This window comes from Molossus molossus, unplaced genomic scaffold (genome assembly GCF_014108415.1).
Source record: "Molossus molossus isolate mMolMol1 unplaced genomic scaffold, mMolMol1.p scaffold_m16_p_20, whole genome shotgun sequence".
Lineage (NCBI taxonomy): Eukaryota > Metazoa > Chordata > Mammalia > Chiroptera > Molossidae > Molossus > Molossus molossus.
The window spans coordinates 41,803,604-41,824,408 of record NW_023425356.1 but is presented as its reverse complement, the minus strand read 5'-3'; the positions used below and the strand labels follow the sequence as shown (position 1 = coordinate 41,824,408).

At 47.4% G+C, this 20,805-nt stretch overlaps 1 pseudogene; it reads right to left on the bottom strand.

Annotated features, from left to right (window-relative positions):
• Positions 1–2,083: 2,083 nt before the first annotated feature.
• On the bottom strand, positions 2,084–9,921 carry LOC118636991 (annotated as a pseudogene).
• Between the last annotated feature and the right edge of the window lie 10,884 nt (positions 9,922–20,805).

Here is a 20,805-nt window from a genome sequence, read left to right as displayed (position 1 = left end):
GGATGATGTCCAGATCGGTGGTTACAGAACACTCTTCTAATTGTTATGTCACTACAGATTTAGTGCTCACAACATGTGTCTGCGCAGCTTTACTCGGGACATGAAATAATAATTTAATTATGACAGGCAATTAAAAATGGTGACTACTATATTTGTGTCTCCTTAAGAAACGTGCCAATTTTCTTATTCATTCTGGCATACTGTGTGTGTGCGTGTGTGTATGTGTGTGTGTGTTAGAGACGAGTGGAGAGGGCAGTGGAGGAAGAATTGAAGAAATGAGTCATGCAATCTTCTGCCTCACTGAAGAGACAAAGAACATAAAAGAGTTTAAAATCTACTCTTCTAGCATGCGTGTGCTATAAAACTGAAGCGAAAGTGGCAACCCCTATTGCCTTAAACAATGCAAGATTTAAGAGTTCTTTTGTTTTTCATTTTAATTTTTACCAAAACAATAATTGTACTTGGTAAAAACCAAATCATACAGAAGAACTCAGGAAGCCTGATATTTTTCCAGCCAGCTCCTGATTTAGTTTCATCTCTTTTCATTGTTTCTGTATTTAATTATTTGGCCACTTATTTCCACAAGTATAGTTACTATAATTATAACCCTATATCCTAATTACAATTCATAGTCATTATCAATTAACTCACAAGAAATGAAAATGTATTTCACATTAACCTCTTCTTTCTCATCCTCTTCCTAATATTTAGGATTTGTATTATTTTTCATTTTCCATTCTTTACTTTTGTGACGTTAAATAACACGATTAAATTATTTGTTTCCACCAACTTTCTGCTGTGTCATTCCAATTTGGAAAATGGCCACACTCTTCCTCTCCATATCACCCCCCCCCATTCCATCTGTCAGCTATGTCTTATTTTATGTTGTCAAATACTTATTAACAATTACAATTTGTTCTGAAATTTTACCAATATTCCTGCTCTGTCCATGGATTGACTCTGAAATTTAAAAGTGAATAAATAGTATCTACATTTGTATAATAATGTAAATATAGTTTACTGCTTGGCGAAGTAGTATGTTAGGATTACTTTGCATTTTCTATAGGTTTAATACTTGGGTTCTTGAGCCACTTTAAAGAGACTGTTCCTGGCATCAAAGCCACATAGATGTTTCTGTTTCCCACTGTGTCATTTACCTAAATTCACATCACATTTGGCTTTGCTTCTTACTGCACCCCGTTTTTCTTTTCTAGAGACAGTTTATTTGGTTACATGGAGTATAAACGGAATTCTTAATTCCTTTGATAGTCAAATGGACAGTAACATACAAGCGTTATCTGTGGGGAGTCCTTTGTGTCCCCACCTGTTGCTGGTGAAAGTAGGATTCTTGGGGTACCACAGAAATAAGAATTTCCAGAGGCCCCCATGGGAGGATGAGGTATCATGGAAAGCTTGATTTCTGTGGAATGAAACCCTGAGTTTCCAAGGTCCCATCTCCTTCCATCCCGCCATGGGAGAAGTCCCATTCTGTCCCCTTCAGGGCCAAGATCAAAGCCAGTGCCCAGAGTCTCCACTCCACATTGGCACAGTCCAATCCTGCATCTGGCTAAGTTAGCGTGTGTCCCCAGCTGCAGTCCATTGTGTGCAGGGTCCACATGGCTATGGAGAGAGCACAGGCCAGTGCAGGGAAGCAGAAACGAAGCAAGAGGAACTAGAGAAAGAACTTCTTTGTCTTCAGATTATATATTCCCAAATTTTTGCATGCTTGCCTTGACTCCACCCCTCTAGCCAGTTACCTTTTTCCCCAGTTAGACTCACAGGCAAGCACCTTCCTTAGGTCACCCCAACTTCATCGTGTATGTGCCCATCTTCCCTTTGTTGGATCCCTTCCCCCAGTGATTTGCAGGAAATGGACCAGTGGTTCCCTGGGTAGTGTGAAGTTGCAGCTTCCTGGTGAAGTTGCCCAGATGACCATGCTTAGAACATGTGCCCTCGCCTTTGCTCCTTTCCTATTATTAGTATTAATAAACTAGCTAGTTATGACAGTAACACAAGGACTCCCTTGAAGTCCTTGATTTTTTGCAGAAATGCAAAGTTGCCTGAGTTATGTGACTTGCAATTATTATTTTCTAGACAACAGTGCCAGTTGTGTGCTTTCCAATGTATCAACGGTTGCCACGTTTTCTTTCTAGTCTTTGAATTTCATGGCAGGAAATAGGAGTACTTCCTGGATGTTATTGGAGCCTGTGAGAAACACGGTGACTAGGTCCGGCTGTACTCATGCCCAGCCATAGTCCAGGGGAGCAGCCCGTAGTCCAGGGTAGTGCGGAAGTTTTCATCTATGAACATGGCCTCATCATTACCAGTTTCTTTGGCCTTGGCCTGTTTTTCAAAAAGTGGCCACTGCTCCATGGGTGATTCAGCTCCGTGTAGGCATTGCATGTGTCTTTCTCCAGGACAGACAGCTCAATGTGCTTAGTTAGAACCTCTTTAGAGTGCTGGTATTTGGCCAAAGTTCTCATTATCTGAGAGTGTTCACGGAAGAATGTAGAATTGACATATGTCACTTCCAGAAACTCCCTAACACACCTATCAAGGAGCCTGGCTGTAGCCTGAGGTGGAGAACATTCAGCAGCTTTTTCATGAAGTTAGTTTCTGGCAACATCTCCCCCAGGGCTTTCTTAGATTCCTGTAAAGTGCTTCATCATCCCTGAGGTCATCCCCATGATCTCCATGAGATCAGCACAGTCTGCATAGGCCACGCAGAACTCCCAGGTGGTGATCACAGGACTGTGAGTCAGACCGGTTTCTTCATGACAGGACTGGCTCCCAGCTTCGTGAACCCGGTCAATGCCACCAAACACTAGCATCTTCTGGTGGAGTTCTGGAGCAAATCTCCTCTATAAACTCAGGTTCAGCTCATCGTGGTAGGTGAGGAAAGGCGTGGTCACAGCTCCCCCTGGGTTGATGCTCATTATGGGAGCTCTAGTCTCTAGGAATCCTAACTCATCTGAGAAATTTCTTATATATGTGATGATCTTAGAGCAGATAATAAATTTCTGCCTCACAGAGTCATTCAGGATCAATTCCAAGTATCTCTGACAGTATTGTGTTTCTTTGTCTTTGAGGCCAAGTGGAGATGAGGTAACATACGAGCGAGGAGACAGCAGTGTGATCTCGTAGGGGTTGATGCTCAGCTCACCTTTCTTGGTTTTCCCAGGATTCCCCGAATGCCAGTTATTCCTCCTGATGCAGTTTGTTATTGATATGAATACATTCTTCTGATTTTAACTCCTGGGATTGGCCATGACTTGCAACTAGGCCCCCTCTCCTCAAAGGTCGTAGGAAATGAGCTTCTCCCCAGAAGCTTTTGGACATGGATCCTACCTGCCACCTTTTTTTTCTTTTAGTCCTCACCCGAGGACATTTTTGTATTTATCTTCAGACAGACCAGGAGGGAGAGAGGGAGGAATAGAACAGAGAGACACATTGATGTGAGAGAGACACATTGAGTGGTCACCACCCACATGACCTCAACTGGGGCCGGGGACAAACCGCAACTGAGGTACATGCCCTTAGTGGGAACCGAACACGGGTCTCTCCAGTCCATGGGCCGACACTCCAACTGCTGAGCTAAACTGGCCAGGGCCTACCTGCCACCTTTAAGGGGATGTCACTCAGGTGGTCCCCAGGCTCTAGATAGCTGTATTCTTGAACGAAGTGAGTGAGCGAGACATTTACATGGAGCATATGTGACTGTAGGTCTTCCCCATTGACCTTTACTTGGTGGACTGCTTGGCTGTGACTATTGTCGTATGGGTTTGGGTCCAGGCTGTCTTCCTCGGCACCCACGTCATTGTCAGTGGTGTGGCTGGTGGCGGCAGCGTTGGCCTGGCTTCGTTGTTTCTCACTGGGCTCCTTCTGCTTGGCCTCCTTCTCCGCTGCCCTCTCCTCAGCTTCTAGGCACCTCGTAAGCTCATCTTGGCTCCATTTTGGCTTGGCACTGTCCACAACCACCTCAGCCCCTGCACCGGAGCCCGGCTGGGGGCCCGGCCTGAGGGCACCCCTCTGTTCTTACAGGGTTTTTGTTTTTCCTATTTGCACCTCTCTTATTTGATAGAAGAGGGGACATTTCAGCATTTTATTTTATCCTCAATCATTATCAGTTTTAATCATACATTTTATTCCACTGAGTCTTCCCTCCTGGTCCTGTCCGGCCTGGACTGAGGTTTTCCAGATCTGCGGTAAAGAGCATCCCTACAATTCCCATCATTGTCTGACTTAGTTGCATTAACTGTTCCTTGACTCCTGTCTCCCTTTTTCTTTTTTATTCCAGTTACGCTGAAGTGCCTCCTCACATTTTAAAAAATGCCTTCATGCTTTAATCTTCTCTCGTTATTGGCCAGGTAGAGGATTTGAGGATGAAAATAATGTTCTTCAGCATCTTTAAAGCGCCTTTTGCTTTCTAGCTTCCAGGATAATTCTTCACAAGTCTGATGACAGTCTGATTCGTTCCTCTGCGGGTGAACTGCGTATCTCTCTGAAGGCTTTGGGGACCTTTGTAGTGTCGGGTGACTGGACGAGCTTGCATCCAGGTGTAAGTGTTTTAAAAATTCATTGTGCTGAGCACTGTACCTTGTTTTCAGTTCCAGGAATTTTTCTTCTCTCTGTAATATAATTTTTTTTCTTATATCCCCCCCCCCAACCCGAGATTCCTAATAATAGGATAATAGCTTTCTTGCATCACTTCTAATGTCTCATTTAAAAATTTTCATAGCTTTCTATTTCTTTGACTCATTCTACGTTTTGAGAGATTTTTCTCAACTTTAATTTCCAATCCAATGGAATGTCTCCTTTCGGGAATCACTCTTTTGGCCTCTGAGAGCTTTCTTTCTTTCTTCTCTGATCGCGCGTGGGGTAGCCCACCTGTGGCCACCAAGGAGGCGCAGCCCTCATACCTCCCTTGGAGCAGAACCTGTTGGAAGGAGTGCAGGTAACTGACAAGCCCAGGTGAGGACCAGTGGGATCCATCGCAACATCCACCTGAGCCCTCGCTCGCTGGGAGGCTGCCAGGCAGTGGCTGAGCATGGTGGTGCCGAGGGCCCGGTCATTCTGCCCGTCGGAAGCACCCCAGTGGGCTGGTGAGACTTCCTCAGACGTCACTGCAGCCTGCGTGCTGATTTCCAGCCTCTTTCCTTCCCCCTCTGCTTTCACGCTGTTAGACTTGCGTCGCAAGCCGAAGGCTCTCCAACAACTCCTGGTCCCTCTGCCCTTTGTCCTTCCTGGGAGCTGCCCGCCATCCCCTGTATGTCTTACTTTATCTTGGCCTTTGCTGCCCAGAGACTAGAAATGAATTTACCATCGTCTCGCACCTCTCTGAACATATTGTACTTATTCTCATAACACCCCATACATCTAACAAATAGCATTTTAGCTCTTATAGTGACCTCGTAGATTAAAGTCACATTGCAGTAACCTGAAATTAACTGGGAAATAAACATGTCACCGACCCATTAGAAAAAAGTCAGGAAGCAGGGCTAGGTGTGTCCCGGCCCCAGGTTTCCAGAGAAGGCACATTTTTTAATCATTCTAAGAGATCAAATAATATTACAACAGTACTGAACGTGTGATTCTGTTCCATCTGTTACTGCATAACATTTTCAGATGTTCTGGCTGGATATACAACTACCTCATTCAAACAGTCTGCAGCAGGTGTCAACAGTGCCCGGCACTTTTAGTTATCCTAGTACTTGCCCAGGTCTTGTCTTGCCACTGGATTTTAGGGTCATTGAGGGCAGGGATCATGTCATATCCTCAATTTCTGATAAAACCAACAATAGTAATAGTTGCTGTGTTCCTGTATGGTAACTATGCACCAGGTGAGGTAGTAAACTTTAACTCCTTTGTTTCCTTTAATCCATGCAAACCATCCAAGCCAGTGTTACAGATGGAAACACGAACTCTCAGAGAGATCGTGTGAATGGCCCAAGTTCCCACAGTTAGGAGGAGATGCCCATCAGCCTGCCCCCAGGATCTGTGCCCTCAGTCACACCCACACACAGCCTCTGCCTGCGCCCGACACAGAGACACCCATAGCTTGAGCTACATAAACCAACAGGTCATAAAAACCTAATGTCACGTCGTGTGTGTTCTATAGACTTGTGATGGGGATGGATATAGAGGTCTAAGCCAGCTGCATAGACATCGAAACGATCTTTCTGGAAGGAAGCGCACCGTTTATCAATATCAAATCTGACTTCATTTGGTTTCCTAACCCTGTGGAACTCTAATAATAAGCTCTTTTTTCGTCTTTGAAGTACAACTGCTGATTATGAGGCAAAAGATCACAAGTCTTTCCTTTGCCCTCTTTAGGGCTCTGGGAGGGAGGTACTATGTTAACGTGTGCATGCTTGCTCTCTTACAGAAAACCGCCTACGTCTCCGAGCTTCTCCTCGTGCCCCTGGGGAGGGGACTGAACCAAATCATCCACCTCTCCTGCGACCACTCGTAAGAAAATGTCCTTGATCCAGAATCAGGCTGGGTAAGTGTACACAAACCATGTGTACAGGAGCTTTGGTTGTATCTTTTGTGATCTCTTGTTTTGCCACTACTCAGAAACATGAACTTTTAAAATTTTATTTATTTTGTATTAATTTATTTTTGTTACAGATGTTTCTCCTTTTCCTCCCATTGACACCCTCCTCCCGATGTACAGCCCCCACCACACCCAGTACTATTGTCTAGGTCCATTGGTTATGCTTATATGCATATAAGTTCTGTGGTTTATGTCTCCCCCCTCACCACCCCCCTTCTCTGAGGTCTGTCAGTCTGATCCCTACTTCCATGTCTCTGGGTCTATTTTGTTCAGTAGCTTATTTTGTTCATTATATTCCACAAGTAAGTGAGATAATATGATATTTGTCTTTCCCTGGTTGGCTTATTTCACTTAGCATAATATTCTCCAGGTCCCTCTCAAAGGATAGGAGATCTTTCTTTCCTACAGTTGCATAGTACTCCATTGTGTAAATGTATCACAGCTTTTTTATCCACTCATCTATTGATGAACACTTGGGCTGTTTCCAGATCTTAGTGATTGTAAACAGTGCTACTATGAACACAGGGGTGCATATATTCTTTCTGATTGGTGTTTCAGGTTTCTTAGGATATATTCCCAGAAGTGGGATCACTGGGTCAAACGGCAGTTCCATTTTTAATTTTTTGAGAAAGCACCATGTTGGAAACATGAACTTTTACAACAACAAATGTCGTCCTTTCTGTTCTTGGAATTCCTCTGCGCTTCACACATAGCTCATCGGGGATTGCTTGTCATGACAGCTTCAACTTTGCACTCAGCAGTCTATCAGAAGGTTAGAATGTATCCAGGAATGAAACACGTGACTCCTCTGCCTCAGTATAATTATTTGGCAGCAAAATTCCATTTGCTTTTCCTCTTAATCGTTCCTACCACCAGCCTGAGATGCCAGAACATACACATTCACCTCCCTGCTCATCCCTTTAGGAGTTACCAGAGATCCGTGGTCACAACCCCAGAATGTGAAGTGGTGGTCCTGATCTTTAGAACTGAGGACACATGGACCAGGAACTCGTGTGCAAAGGATGTTTACCAACTAAGGCTGGCTAGCACCCGGGTCCCATTTTAGTCGATGGGCGACCTAAAGGTCTATAAACAACACATACACGTATGCTCTCTTGATTCTAGTTGATAACGTTTCACTTGTCTACTCGAAAGTGCCTTGTCCCCTAGCCCAGAGGTAGTCAAGGTGTTGCGTTTTCTCAAATCTCACTTAATGAAAGCAAGACTTTGAGAATTTAAAACATTTTTATGACAGATGGACTTGGTCTGAAGGACCAGGAGACAGTTGCCTAAAGAGCTGACGTTCATTCATTCTACAAATATTTATAAATTACCACTCAATTTTGCTGTGGATCTAAAACCAAAGTCTATTTAAAAAAAAAAAAAAAAAAAGGCAAAACAAAAACAAAGTAAAGAATATAGTTCTACTGCATAAGAAACTCTTGAAGGGTCCCCCCAAATCTAATAAAAGTGGTTACCAATGACAGCGAGGCCACAGGCAGATGGGGAGGGGAGGTGGAGCAAGGCCTTGCATTATATACCTTTTTACCTGTTTTTATTGATAAGGCACGTGAATGTCTCATTCGTTGTACAATTAAATTCCTTGATGTCAATGCATTAGGTTCAAACCATCTAGTTTTGATCCCCCTCCCCTCTGACAGCTGTCAGTTGGTTCTCACCTATGAGTCTCTTTCTATTTTGTTTGCTAGTTTATTTTGTCCATTAGATTCCACATACAAGTGAAATTATATGGTATTTATCTTTCTCTGACTGGCTTATCTCACTTAGCATAATACTGTCCAGGTCTATCCATGCTGTTACAAAAAGTAAGAGTTCCTTCTGTTTTATGGTCAAGTAGTATTTGGTTGCATAAATGAACCATGGTTCCTTGATGTGTCATAGAAGTCCCACTCCGGCTCCAGGACCTAACAGCTGTCCTGCCTCTGACCTCCAGGAGTAACGTGTGCATTTGCTTACCATTTGAACCTTGATGGCACTTAAATTTGGATGTGAACCCACCTGCACTTTGTCTCCAGGGAACCATTACAGATAAGGCACGCGTGGCTGTCACCATGGGTACACCAACTCTACTGCCCCCTAAGCTGGGGGAGGGCTTGGCGAGGAAGAAGTTACGGTAATTCACAGTTTATCAGAAGGTATATTTATTGGCATGGTGAAAGAGCTGGCATCTGGGCATGATTTCCAATCAGAGAAGTATAGAATTTATAAAAGAGCCATTTGACTTTCTAATGTGACACGAGAAGCATGACTTCTTGTAAAAGCATTTACAGAAAAGCAGGAGGCACGCCACCAGGCTGACGGTAAAGACGGTTCCGTCCACGGCAGCTGGAGCTGTCCCAGGCAGCAGCCAGGGTCGCTCGGTTTGGACAAACCCACGATAAGAAACAGTCGTCTGAGAGAGGGAGGTCGAGCGAGCCGTATAGCAGTGCTTGGAGTTTTGAAGAAAGGAGGGCGATGCGGGCACATTTCCAAACTAAGGGCTACCTTGAATGTGACAACCAGAGGGAACTTGTCCTGATGGTTGGTCCTATGCAGAATCTTTGCATTCTGTGCGTTCTCTGCTTTTCCAAGAGGTAGCGAACATGAATCATGACTGTGGTTTATGTTAACTAACATCAACGGGCAGAATGTGTGCACCAGCACACGCGCAACGTTTAAATAGTTCCCTTTACACTGACATAGGAGAGGAAAACAAAGAGGTAAAACAAAAAGCTAATCATTCTGCTGGCTTGAAAATATCAATAGTCTATTTCCAGCCATTCTCGTAGAAATATCTACTCTGTATTTTCCAGTATAATTGTTATGCTTATGTAATTTTCTAGAGCATGCTTAACGTTAAATTGGTGTAATGTAATTTTCTTTTCCTGTAGGTATATTTCCCCTCAGTATGTACGTAAACCCAGGTACTATGAAATCTAAAATGTATGTTTTTATTCCTCTTCCACCTCCTCCTTCTTCGTGAGTTGTAGAAAAAGAAGCAGAAAGTGTGCTTGATACAGAGAATCATGATCAAAAGAAGGCGGAGTCGCATCAATTCAGTTTGCTGCTCAACTAGTAGCAGTAGTCAGACTCAATGCACAGTTCTGGGCGCTCTGGAAATGCCCTGTGACACTGGAGAGTGGGCTGCGCTTTGCAACCATGTCCTGAGGGGCCACCATAAAAATGGAGCCACGTAAAAAGAGAAGAGAAAAGAAAATACCATTTATCAAGCATGTAATTTGTACCAACCCCACGCTAGATGCATTCTATACCTTAACTCTTTTATTCTCCTCAAGGCTCTGTAAGAGGGGCACCCCTGTCCCAGTGATGACGATGACGATGATGACCATGGTGGTGGTGATCATGATGGCTCCAGTTGTCAAGCCTTGGTGTGGGCCAGGCACTTATTACATCTCCACTCAACCTTTCTTTACTCAACAGTCACTTATTGAGTGTCTACCCTATGGGCCATGCCCTGTTCTAGGCACTTGAGATGCATCAATATACAAAACACACAAAAACTCTGGCTCTTGGGAAAGATTTGCTGGTGAGGTTAGTGCAGGAGACTCCCAGGAAATTCACAAAAAATAGGGAACAGTAGAGACTATGTTAGAAGGGGGTATGTGCTTTGAAAAAGGAATGGATCAGCATATCATGAACAGGATTGTGGTTCAGGTTGCAGTTTTAAATCAGGCGGTGGTAGGTCTTACTGAGAAGGTGGCACCTGAAGCGGCAGAAGAGGCTGGTCGTGTGGGTATCTGGAGAAGAGGGCTCCATGCAGAAGGAACAGCCAACGGGAAGGCCCTAAGGCAGCAGTTCGGGGAGTGTTCAAGTCGGAAGGCCAGCGTGGCTGGGCCAAGGAGGTCGTACATGGGCCAGATGCTGTCGGGTCTTGCAGGCCAATGGAAGGAGTCTGACTTTGGCTCTGAATGAAATGATAAGTCACTGGAGAGATGTGAGCAGAGGCCTGACATGGTCTAATGTATATTTTTAAACAATCACTATGGTGGTTGTATTGAGAATAATACTCCACCTTGCAATGGTTCTCTGAGTGTCCTAGACTTCGAAATTGACCAATGAGAAGCTGGGGTAGAAAAATCAAGGGACCTCTAAGTAAGTGGCAGAGTGAGGAGTCAAACCCAAGCTGGCATTGCCGGACTCCACGCCTGGACTCGTTTGATGACTGCCTTGGAAGAAGAGAGTCTAGGTTCTTATCTGTTCAAGTTCATGATGACTGAAATGCAGATGTCATGTACAGAAAGAAGCGGTGTGTTCGATTTGGCTTGGCATTTGAAAGGCTAAAGAAATAAAATCATGGATTAATTGAGTTCCTATGTTTGTAGTCACCGTGTGAAGGATTGAAGGTATAAACTCCCCCCTTAGGTAGAGGAAAGATGGGTATAGGAATCCTTTTAAAAGAATCCATAAGCGCAGTGGGGGCAAGAAGAAGTGGTCAATGCCAAGGTGGATGGGGGCAGTTGTGGTGTGTGGCCCTTTGGAGTCGGCCAAATCCTTTCTCGCATCGAATGTTTAGTTTTGTCTAGTTGGTCGTTGGCTCTGTGTTTTGTTCAAATGGCTTTTTTCTCTCTTGAGGTACTTTCTAGGAAACAAAGCAAAGATTTTTTTTTCCTCTGAAGATTCCCCTCCGGGTCTTGCCACTGACTTTCGTTTCCCGATTTCAGTCTGTTGACTTTTTCTGTCTGGGACACATGGCAGAAATCCAGAAAACAGAAGGGGACAGACGGCTGTCCACGCCTTTGATGTCAGTGCGCTGTGTTTCATGGCCTGTGTGTGTGTGTGTGTGTGTGTGTGTGTGTGTACCTGTGCAAATCAGATTCCTGCCTGGGCCGTGCTTCCTGTCCAGGGGTTCTCCCGACCCCCCAATTTTTTTGTTGGAGAAGCTTGATCAGTATCGCGTCACCATGTTGGAGGTGGTGCCTCTGCTGGTAAAGCAGCCACGGTCCCCTTCCAGCCTTCTGCCTCTGCTCCTCTCCCACCCTGCCGCCTTGGCCGTCCCCTCGGCCTGACCCTCCCAAAGCTCCCAGCTGTCAGAGAGGCAGTATTGTGAATGGAAACAGGATGGTCTGTGAGCACCCGGCCTGTGCTGACTCTGCAATGTGCTAAACCGCGTGGCACTGAGACATCCCCGGACCCTGCTCATCTATAACTCAGACATCGAAGTGCCTGCTCCCTGGGGTTGTGTTAAATAAGGTAACCCACGCCATGAGCTTGCCTCCTAACTATGGCTCATGAATGTAGCTAGTCATAGGGTTATTGTAGGGACATTATCTCCTCACGTATGAATTTGCTGCTGTTCTGAGCCCTGGGCCATGGCTTTAGCCAACAATAACAGCCATCAGTCCCTTTGAGGAGACGTCCAGAGGGCTGGCCACTCGCTTTACTTCATCCTTGCTGGCAGGGTGGGGACAGAGCCTGGGGAAGGAATCACAGCCCCTGCTGAGATTTCACCTCAGTGCCTTCCAGGCAGTAGCTTCACCCCAGGAATTAAGGAAATGTCTGTGTTCCCCAAATCCTGCACTGGGCACCATCCCAAGGGAGCTCAGTGTTCGGAATGCTGTGTCCTTGGCAGTCTTCTGTCACATTTTATGAGACGAGAGAAACTGCAGCAAACAGGAGCCTTCCTTGGAGTGTTTCTAGGGAGGTTATGAGGACGTCACTGTCAAATCACCAATAAACACAGACTGAGTGTATCCTTCCTCCGGGGCAGTTTGCTGGGGGCCCAATCCATTCAGTCCTTCAAGTCAGCTTAGTATCTGCTTACTCCCCACACCACTGTGTGCTCAGGGTGGCTTAATGTCCCATCTTGTCACCCTCTGACATGAGACACTGGGGACAGGCATCCGCCCTCAGTGTTGGAGACAGCTGCTCCCTGAAAGAGTCGACCACTGATTCATGGGCTTGAAGATAAAGCAGAATCCAAACTCCTCAACAGAACGCATACACTGCACACAGGAAGTGCTCTTCTGTTTCGGGGGCACATTCAGGGTGGTGGCACCCAGTGGTGGCGGTGGGGACCTGCAGAGTGGGCTTTCTTGGTTTGCACATCGTTCCACAGACACGCATGGACCCCCCCCCCCCCACGAAGCCCTGCACACCACGAAGCTCCCGGCTGGAGCCTGGGGCGGGGAGGAGGAGGACAGCCTGAGACAGCTACGTTCAAGGCAATGGGGTACACGCAGTGACAAAATAAAATGCCTAAGGAGCACGGAGGAGGTGGCAGTTTATCCTGACCACACCCCAAACAGCCTAAAATCTGTACTTATAAGAATGTAACTTGGTGAGAGCCGGAAACCAGACAGATCGCCCGATGATTTAAGAACTGCTGAATGGCAGGCTCCTGCGAGGGCAAGGATTAAGCCTCTTCGATTGGCATTGTGTATCAGCCACGCGGTTGAGAGCACACGGACACTGGATGTGGCGGAAATGCGGCAACAATCAGGGAGAGGGTTCGATGGCAGAGTGGGCGGGGTGGGGGAGGGGCACCCTAAGTATGGACGAATTGGCTCAGTGCTGACTCTGGATCAAGTCACCTCTCTTCCTTCCAGAATCATTTCCATCCATCTTCTTGGTGACTCCGGCTAAATCAATTAAACTTCGAGCTGTAATCTGTCCACCACGTCGGAATTTGGCAGCCACCCTCCCTGACAGAAGCATCCAGGAGGCTGGTAGTCTTAGAAAGGGGCTTTGTGTTTCCAGAAAGAAAGATGTTTTAAACCTCCGAGGTTTTATCATTTGCAGGGTGTGACTCAATAAGAATATCATTACCCTTGGGGAAGAAAACCAGACCCAAGACACATGAGCTGGGCAAATGTGTTCAAGCATGTCAGGATGGGCCAGAGGGTCATCGTCAGAAATAGCCCCCTGGGGCAAGCCTGAGGTCGGAATGCAGACCTAGAATGTGGGGACACTGGAGCAATCTTCCCTTTATACTCAGATAACATCAGACCCTCTGGGGTCAGGTGTCTCATTCCGGGAGCTGCAGCTCAGAGGGCTTTGGACAGGCATCAGAGGAGAGCTGTCAAGGTGATTGAAAGTCTGGAAAATAATACCTACGAGAGAAGGTTAAAGGACACAGGTCTGGCACCAACTAGCTGTGCGATTTTAGACGAGTCACTTCAACTCTTTGGAGCTCTGTTGGCTCTTCTGCAAAATGAGGACAGAGGCCTGGCTGAGCACCGGGGTCCTCCCAGGTCTCCCAGCATTCTCTCACCAGGGGAGGAAGCTAGGCAGGAACTCGATCATTCGTTTGAATTCCGTGCCTATCTGTTACACATCCGTCTTCAGGGAGACAGGGTGAGAGACTAAAGGCTGAGGCTGTGGACGGGGACATTCCGCCGGAGCAAAAGCAACGTGGGCTTGCGAACAGACAGCAGCACTCAGAAAGATGAAGAAAGCTCATCTTGAAAGTTTTTCTTCGAAATGACGTTTCAGTTCGCGTGTCTTCAGAAATGATAAGCCGACTGCCCCGCCTGGAGCCCTTGTCCCTTGTCCCTTCCATGCAGTCGTGAGAGCCTCTTGGTTCCTCACCGGGGTCAGGTGAGATGGGAGCGATGCCGTTTCTGCTCCCAAAACGATGCCAGTTGTTCGTACCTGCGTGCAGACTTCAAGTCACCATAGGGCTTGTTCTCTGTGTACGACCGGGAGGGGCACCTACAGAGAAACCTCGCCCTTGCTTTCAGGATGCTTCCTGAGTCAGAGGCTGCCTGCCAGCTGCTGGCATGTCTCCAAGAAGTCCCCAAGGGTGACTCGCCCCTGAAAGTACCAGCCTCAGAGTTCTACCCCCAGCCTCTTCATCCTCTACGTCCTGTCTGGAGGAGCAAGACGGGGAGAAATGTGCAAAACCTGGGACGAAGTTTGAAGAACAGGACTCTCGAGCCCACGGCCCCCATTCCTCACTGCCCGGGTGTGAGGGACTCAGCTGGGCACAGAGTGTGGGACACAGCGTCACGGCCATGCTGACTGGGCTACCACCTGGGGCCCGAATGTCCGCCTTGGACCAGTACTCTTGGCCAGGACGGATTCTCAACCCTGGCTGCACCAATCACCTGGGGGGTGTTTTTTTTAAAAAAATACTGATGCCCAGGTCTCCTCTGAGATGAATCAGGATCTCCGGGATTTCAGGAGGAATTTCATTATACCATAAACTGTACCACTCTGTGCTTCCAGGGGCAATGAACTTAAAGCGCACAGGATGTCAGAAGAATCCCAAAGGAATAGAAACGCCAGCTCACAACCCCCGTCCCTGATGTGTGTAGCCCTCCTTTAAAACCCTCTTGTGGAGCCGTGATGCTCGTTGGTGCCTATGCTAAGCGTGCAGTGGACTTACCACATTTGATTATTTCACGTATATGAAGAACACTCTGCAAAAAACAAATTGGTTGTAGGTCATGTTTTTTCTTTTAAACCTTCACCTGAGGATATGTTTTATTGATTTTATATAGATGGGGAGAAATGTGCAACAGCATTTGAGAGAGAGGGAGAAAGAGAGAGAAGAGAGAAAATCATCCATCCATTGCCTCCCGTATGTGCCTGCACTGGGTATTGAACCCACAACTTAGGTATGTGCTCTGGCCAGAAATTGAACTAACAACCTTTCCATGTATGGGGCAGCGCTCTAACCAACCGGACCACACTGGCCAGGGCCAGGTCAGTGTTGATATCCACTTACCTGTTGCTGTTTCTCCAGCCACTGGGATTTTGTCATTGCGCCTAGCACGTACTAGGAGGTTGGCATGTTTTTCATAACTGATGGGCAATCCTTGATCTTGCCCCTGAAAATTTCAGCCCACTAGGTGCTTAGACAGTGTTGGGGTAATTTATTCAGAAGCTAGAACTGTGGTCGCACTGAATCGATATTTCATATCCGTCGGGGCCACGGGGTGGGATGCCGATTTACAGAATCGTATTTTCCATCTACACTTTTCCTGCCCTGCCTCATCTGTCAGACAAACAAAGGGCTGGCATTTGCATTATCACAGCAGGATGTCTTCACCCTGTCTGTATAGGAACCGTTACATAGTTCAAAATCCCTTGCAGAAGGGCTAAATAGCGACCTTTTCACTGTTCAGGACCACTTGAGAGCTGGGTCCTTCGATTCCTCTTCCACCTGGGTGTTTGTTGTTGATCCTGAGTATTCCTTTGAAGCTCTGTGTGTGCCGGAGTGTGGATGGGGCAGAATGCCCTCCATCAAAGCAGAGCACTTGCATACAAACTGCAAAACCGATTATGCCAGCCATCAGTACCCACTTGGAGCTCCTGTTTCTCAGCCCTGTTCATCTTCGTTCAAGCTACCCGAAAGGCTTCATTCACGACTGCCCTCTCCTCGTCACCTCCAGATCATTCTTCAAGGCACCTCCCTCGGAAGCCTTCCTCGGAAACTCCGCGTCCTGACGATATCTACTGTTCCTCCCTGACCACACCTACCACTGCACCTAAACTCCTTGAGGACCCAAACCGTGCTCATTCATGTCTAAATCCACAGCACTTAGTAATTGTGAGCACGTGATATGTTTTTGATCAGTATGTACACTCGATATACAGTTGTCTGGCCATCATCCAAAAGTATGTTCTGAGACAAAACATTTTCTCCTTATCACCTGAAGGAAAAAACAAGTCACAAGTCTTTGCTACTGAAGGTTCCAGGCTGGAATGTGGTTCCTCTTTGACCTCCAACCCCTTCCTAGAGTGAGTGCCCTCTGCCTTCTGCCACCTCGTAGCACTTCTCAAGTCTCCCTCCTGGTTCCCTACCGGCCTCGGCCTTGACCTGCTCCCAGCCTCTCACAGCAGAGCACCGGCCTCCTCACCGGGCTCCTCACCGGCCTCCTCACCGGCCTCCTCACCGGCCTCCTCACCGGGCTCTACTCACCGGCCTCCTCACCGGCCTTCCTCCACCGGCCTCCTCACCGGGCTCCTCACCGGCCAACTCACCGGCTCTCACCCCAGGCCTCCCTCACCGGCCTACCTCACCGTTGCCTCCTCACCGGCCTCCTCACGGGGCGGATTTCCGCCTCCTCACCGGCCTCCTCACCGGGCTCCTCACACGGCCTCCTCACCGGGCTCCTCACCGGCCTCCTCACCGGCTCCTCACCGGGGCTCCTCACCGGCCCTCCTCACCGGCCTCCTCACCGGGCTCCTCACCGGCCTCCTCACCGGCCTCCTCACCGGGCTCCTCACCGGGCTCCTCACCGGCCTCCTCACCGGGCTCCTCACCGGCCTCCTCACCGGGCTCCTCACCGGCCTCCTCACCGGCCTCCTCACCGGCTCCTCCCGGGTCCTCACCGGCTCCTCACCGGCCTCTCACCGGGCTCCTCACCGCCTCCTCACCGCCTCCTCACCGGCCTCCTCACCGGCCTCCTCACCGGACTCCTCACCGGGCTCAGGCCTCTCACCGGGCTCCTCACCGGCCTCCTCACCGGGCTCCTCACCGGCTTCCTCACCGCCTCCTCACCGGCCTCCTCACCGGCTCCTCACCGGACTCCTCACCGGACTCCTCACCGGCCTCCTCACCGGACTCCTCACCGGCCTCCTCACCGGCCTCCTCACCGGCCTCCTCACCGGACTCCTCACCGGGCTCCTCACCGGACTCCTCACCGGGCTCCTCACCGGCCTCCTCACCGGGCTCCTCACCGGGCTCCTCACCGGCCTCCTCACCGGCCTCCTCACCGGGCTCCTCACCGGCCTCCTCACCGGCCTCCTCACCGGCCTCCTCACTGGGCTCCTCACCGGCCTCCTCACTGGGCTCCTCACCGGCCTCCTCACCGGCCTCCTCACCGGCCTCCTCACTGGGCTCCTCACCGGCCTCCTCACCAGACTCCCTGTTGTTACTCTCTGCCACCTCCAACCACTTTTGCGATCCGTTTCTGCACTCATCTTGATAAAAAGAAAGGCTCACTTTTGCCTTGAACTTGCTCAAGAACCCATCATGGCTCCCCGTTAGTGTTTATTTTTCCCTAAAACACTTCTTTTAGTCATTGTCAAACTGCTTATCCTAAGTCTATTCCCTATTCTTCCTCTTGCTCTACCCACTCAAGACAGATGGTCCACTGTGGTTCACTGGGTTGTGTCCCGGCCCATCTGGTTGACATGCTCACAGCCCTCCCTGTCACTCACCCTGACAGTTTCTCCCTCTGCAGGTGACGCTCTCACCTCCACTGCGCGCTTGTACCCTACCCTTCTGCAGGCCCCTCCCCCATCCCCCCCCAGGCCCCATCATCTCTCCCGCCCTGGTTTCCTTTTACATTCACAGCTGGTACCGTCGCTGCTTACTGATCCCTGAATATTACCTAATTATTGTATCTTCTCCCCAAATTGATTATAGGCTTCTGAGACGATTACACTATTTCTTTTCAATTTTTCACTTTGCCCATCACAGTGGCTCTGACCAACTTGTTGATGCTGATCATCTCTTAAGGAAACCATGCTGTGGCCGATACAAAGGCTACACAAGGCCAGACTGAAAGGTTATAAAACACCAAGGAACAAGCTCTGAATTTGTTCAGGGAAAATCAAGTTGGTCCACATAGAAGGCTCTTGTATGGGATTATTTTTTATATATAATTAAGATACTTGAGGACAATTATTTTGATGTTAGGAATAATCATAGTAATCATAACAATAGTAACTGTAACCATTATTTCATTTCAGCACATGTGAGAACATTTAATGAGTGTATGCCACGTGCTAGCCTTGGGGTAGGATAGAGCTGGTGGAACTGGAAGTGAATGAATAACCTGTAAGCAGATAATAACAACATCATGTTGAGTGTAGATAATGTTATAATAGTTGAAAAAAATTTTAATGTATTTTGATCTACAGTTTATGGAAAAACTCACTGAATCAGGGCCTTGATACGGGATTTTTTTATTTTTATTTTTTGATATTTTGTTCAGATGGAGTGGGAGGGAGAGAGAGAGAGAAACATCGATGTGAAAGGGACACATCAAGTGGTTGCCACCCTCACGACCCAACCGGGGCCAGGGACAAACTGCAACCGAGGTACGTGCCCTTAGTGGGAACCGAACCCAGGTCTCCCTGGACCGCAGGCCGACGCCCTAACCGCTGAGCCAAACCGGCCAGGGCCAGGATTTTTAAAGGGAGAGGGTAGAACCTTGCAGAGTACTGGGGTGTGGCGGGGAGGGGGAAGGGAAGGGTGGAGTAAAGTACTAAGAGCAGAAAATTGCATGAAATTTGAAAGTACAGGATGTTTCTAGAGAACAGTCAGTTATAAATAGTTTAGTTGGAACATAAGGTATTGGGAAGAGGGAGGTGTCGTAGAAAATATGAAAGGGTAGGAAAGTTCATGGCTACCAGGTTGCATAGGACTTTTTATGTAAGAAAAAAAGAAGCCGTTGAAAGTTTTTGAGCAAAATTCTGATTGCCAATTTGTGCAGGATCCTATGGCACAATTCCCTTGAGGATGTCGGAGAAGTAAAAACGTGGCCTGAGGCAACCAATTTCCTTTTTGCTTGAAATGCCAGACCCGAAAGGAATATGTCAAATAAAACTGAAAACTGTCGAACGCCGCAGACAGCCAGGGGTTTGCTCTCTGATGTGTGGGATTTGGCTAAAAGTATAATATTTGCATGTTTCCAGCGTTGTCATAGAAGCAAGTGGCATGTTTTTGAGGATGCGGATCTCTGGTGTTTCCTGGCCAGTACAGGGTGGTCTTTATGGGTGGGGTTGGGTGTCTAGGGACACGTGCACCTCTCAGAGTTGAAAGGATGGAATGGTTCTTTCAACCTTTGGCAAGAGTGCCCACTGAAATACCAGCAAATCAGGCAGGCTGAACTCAAAAGCCATTCCTTTCACCAACTGTTTTGTTTTGCATTTATTTAGTCAGAATTAATATTTACTGGAAGTGGTAACTTGCGTTCATTTTCTATGGATCGCTAAAATGTGCTCATCGGAGCTGTAGAACAAAGGCGGCCATGCCCAGATATTAACTAGAACAACTTGATTAGCGATGATGGTATCACAGCTCTCCTGTAGCATTTCGCAGAGACTCGTCCGATCACCATGACGAAGGGCAATCTTAGTAGGAGGGTAATAGACAGGTGGTTCTTTGTGGTTTCTACCCCAAGACAGATCTGAAGGAGAAAGGATGCTGCCCTATAACTACTGTCCCTCAAAAGCATTTCAACACCTCAGTTAAATTGGTGGGGGGAGTAATGTTATAATAGTACTAAAAACTTTTAAAATTTATTTCGGCAGTGGTTTTTGGAAGTATTCATGGAATCAGGGCCTTGATACAGAACACAGAATTTCAACAGGGAGAAGTAGGACCTGGGTGGATAGAGTAATAGTGCTAAAAAGAGAAAATGGCACGTGATTTGAAAGTATATCATAAAATAAGCAATTATATGTATTGCTATTGTTTGATTTTTAAGCATGCGCGTTTTAAATTTTACTTAACTGGTCTTATCACTCCAGTCGCATGGATTATATTTTGAGAGCCACTTCTCAGATCATTAATAAATCGAAAGCAAGATTGAGGGACTCTAATGCAGCAAGCAGAGGCGGGAGAATGGGCGGGAGACAGCACGTTTTGGAAAGTGCTAGCCCAAAGGGCCGGGTGCACAGCTCTTCTGGGAAGTGAGCAATCCTGAATTTTAGATTCTTGACTAGAAATGCTTCATCTTAGGGTCCCTCCGGTTCCAATCCAACCGAAGACACATACATGCTCTCTCCCTGCAGTCTCTGGACACTGCACTTTCTGCATGGAGTGGGCCTGTGAGATTGTGCTGGACAGATGCTCACAGATGCTTCGACGTCACGCATGTCCGCGGACCCGGACCTGAGTGAAGAAATCCCCGTGCCTGCATAGGGACCCCGCCCTGTTTCCAAAAGGGGTAAATGCCGATTGCTGACAGATGTCCTCTCTCTGTTGATTTGTTCACAGTTGTCTATTTTTTTTTAATGTTAGTTTGTTTTCCTGTGGTTTTGATAAAGCTAAATTGATTGCAAAGGTGAAAATAAGAATTTCCTTTCCCCCGGGGCTATGGTCAGTTTTTCCACATTGAGCTGGAAAACACTCATGAGTTTTAGCGATGCTTGTGAGACCTTTTGCCTAATATATTCCTTCTAGGCGACACTGGGTAACCAATATGAAAGATAGAGAAAGAATCAAATATAATGACAATGTCTGAAAGAATCTGTTATCTTGAGCAAACCGGCCTATCGAAAGGACTAGTAGTAGTAGTGCCTGGCCAGTGTGGCTCAGTGGATTGAGC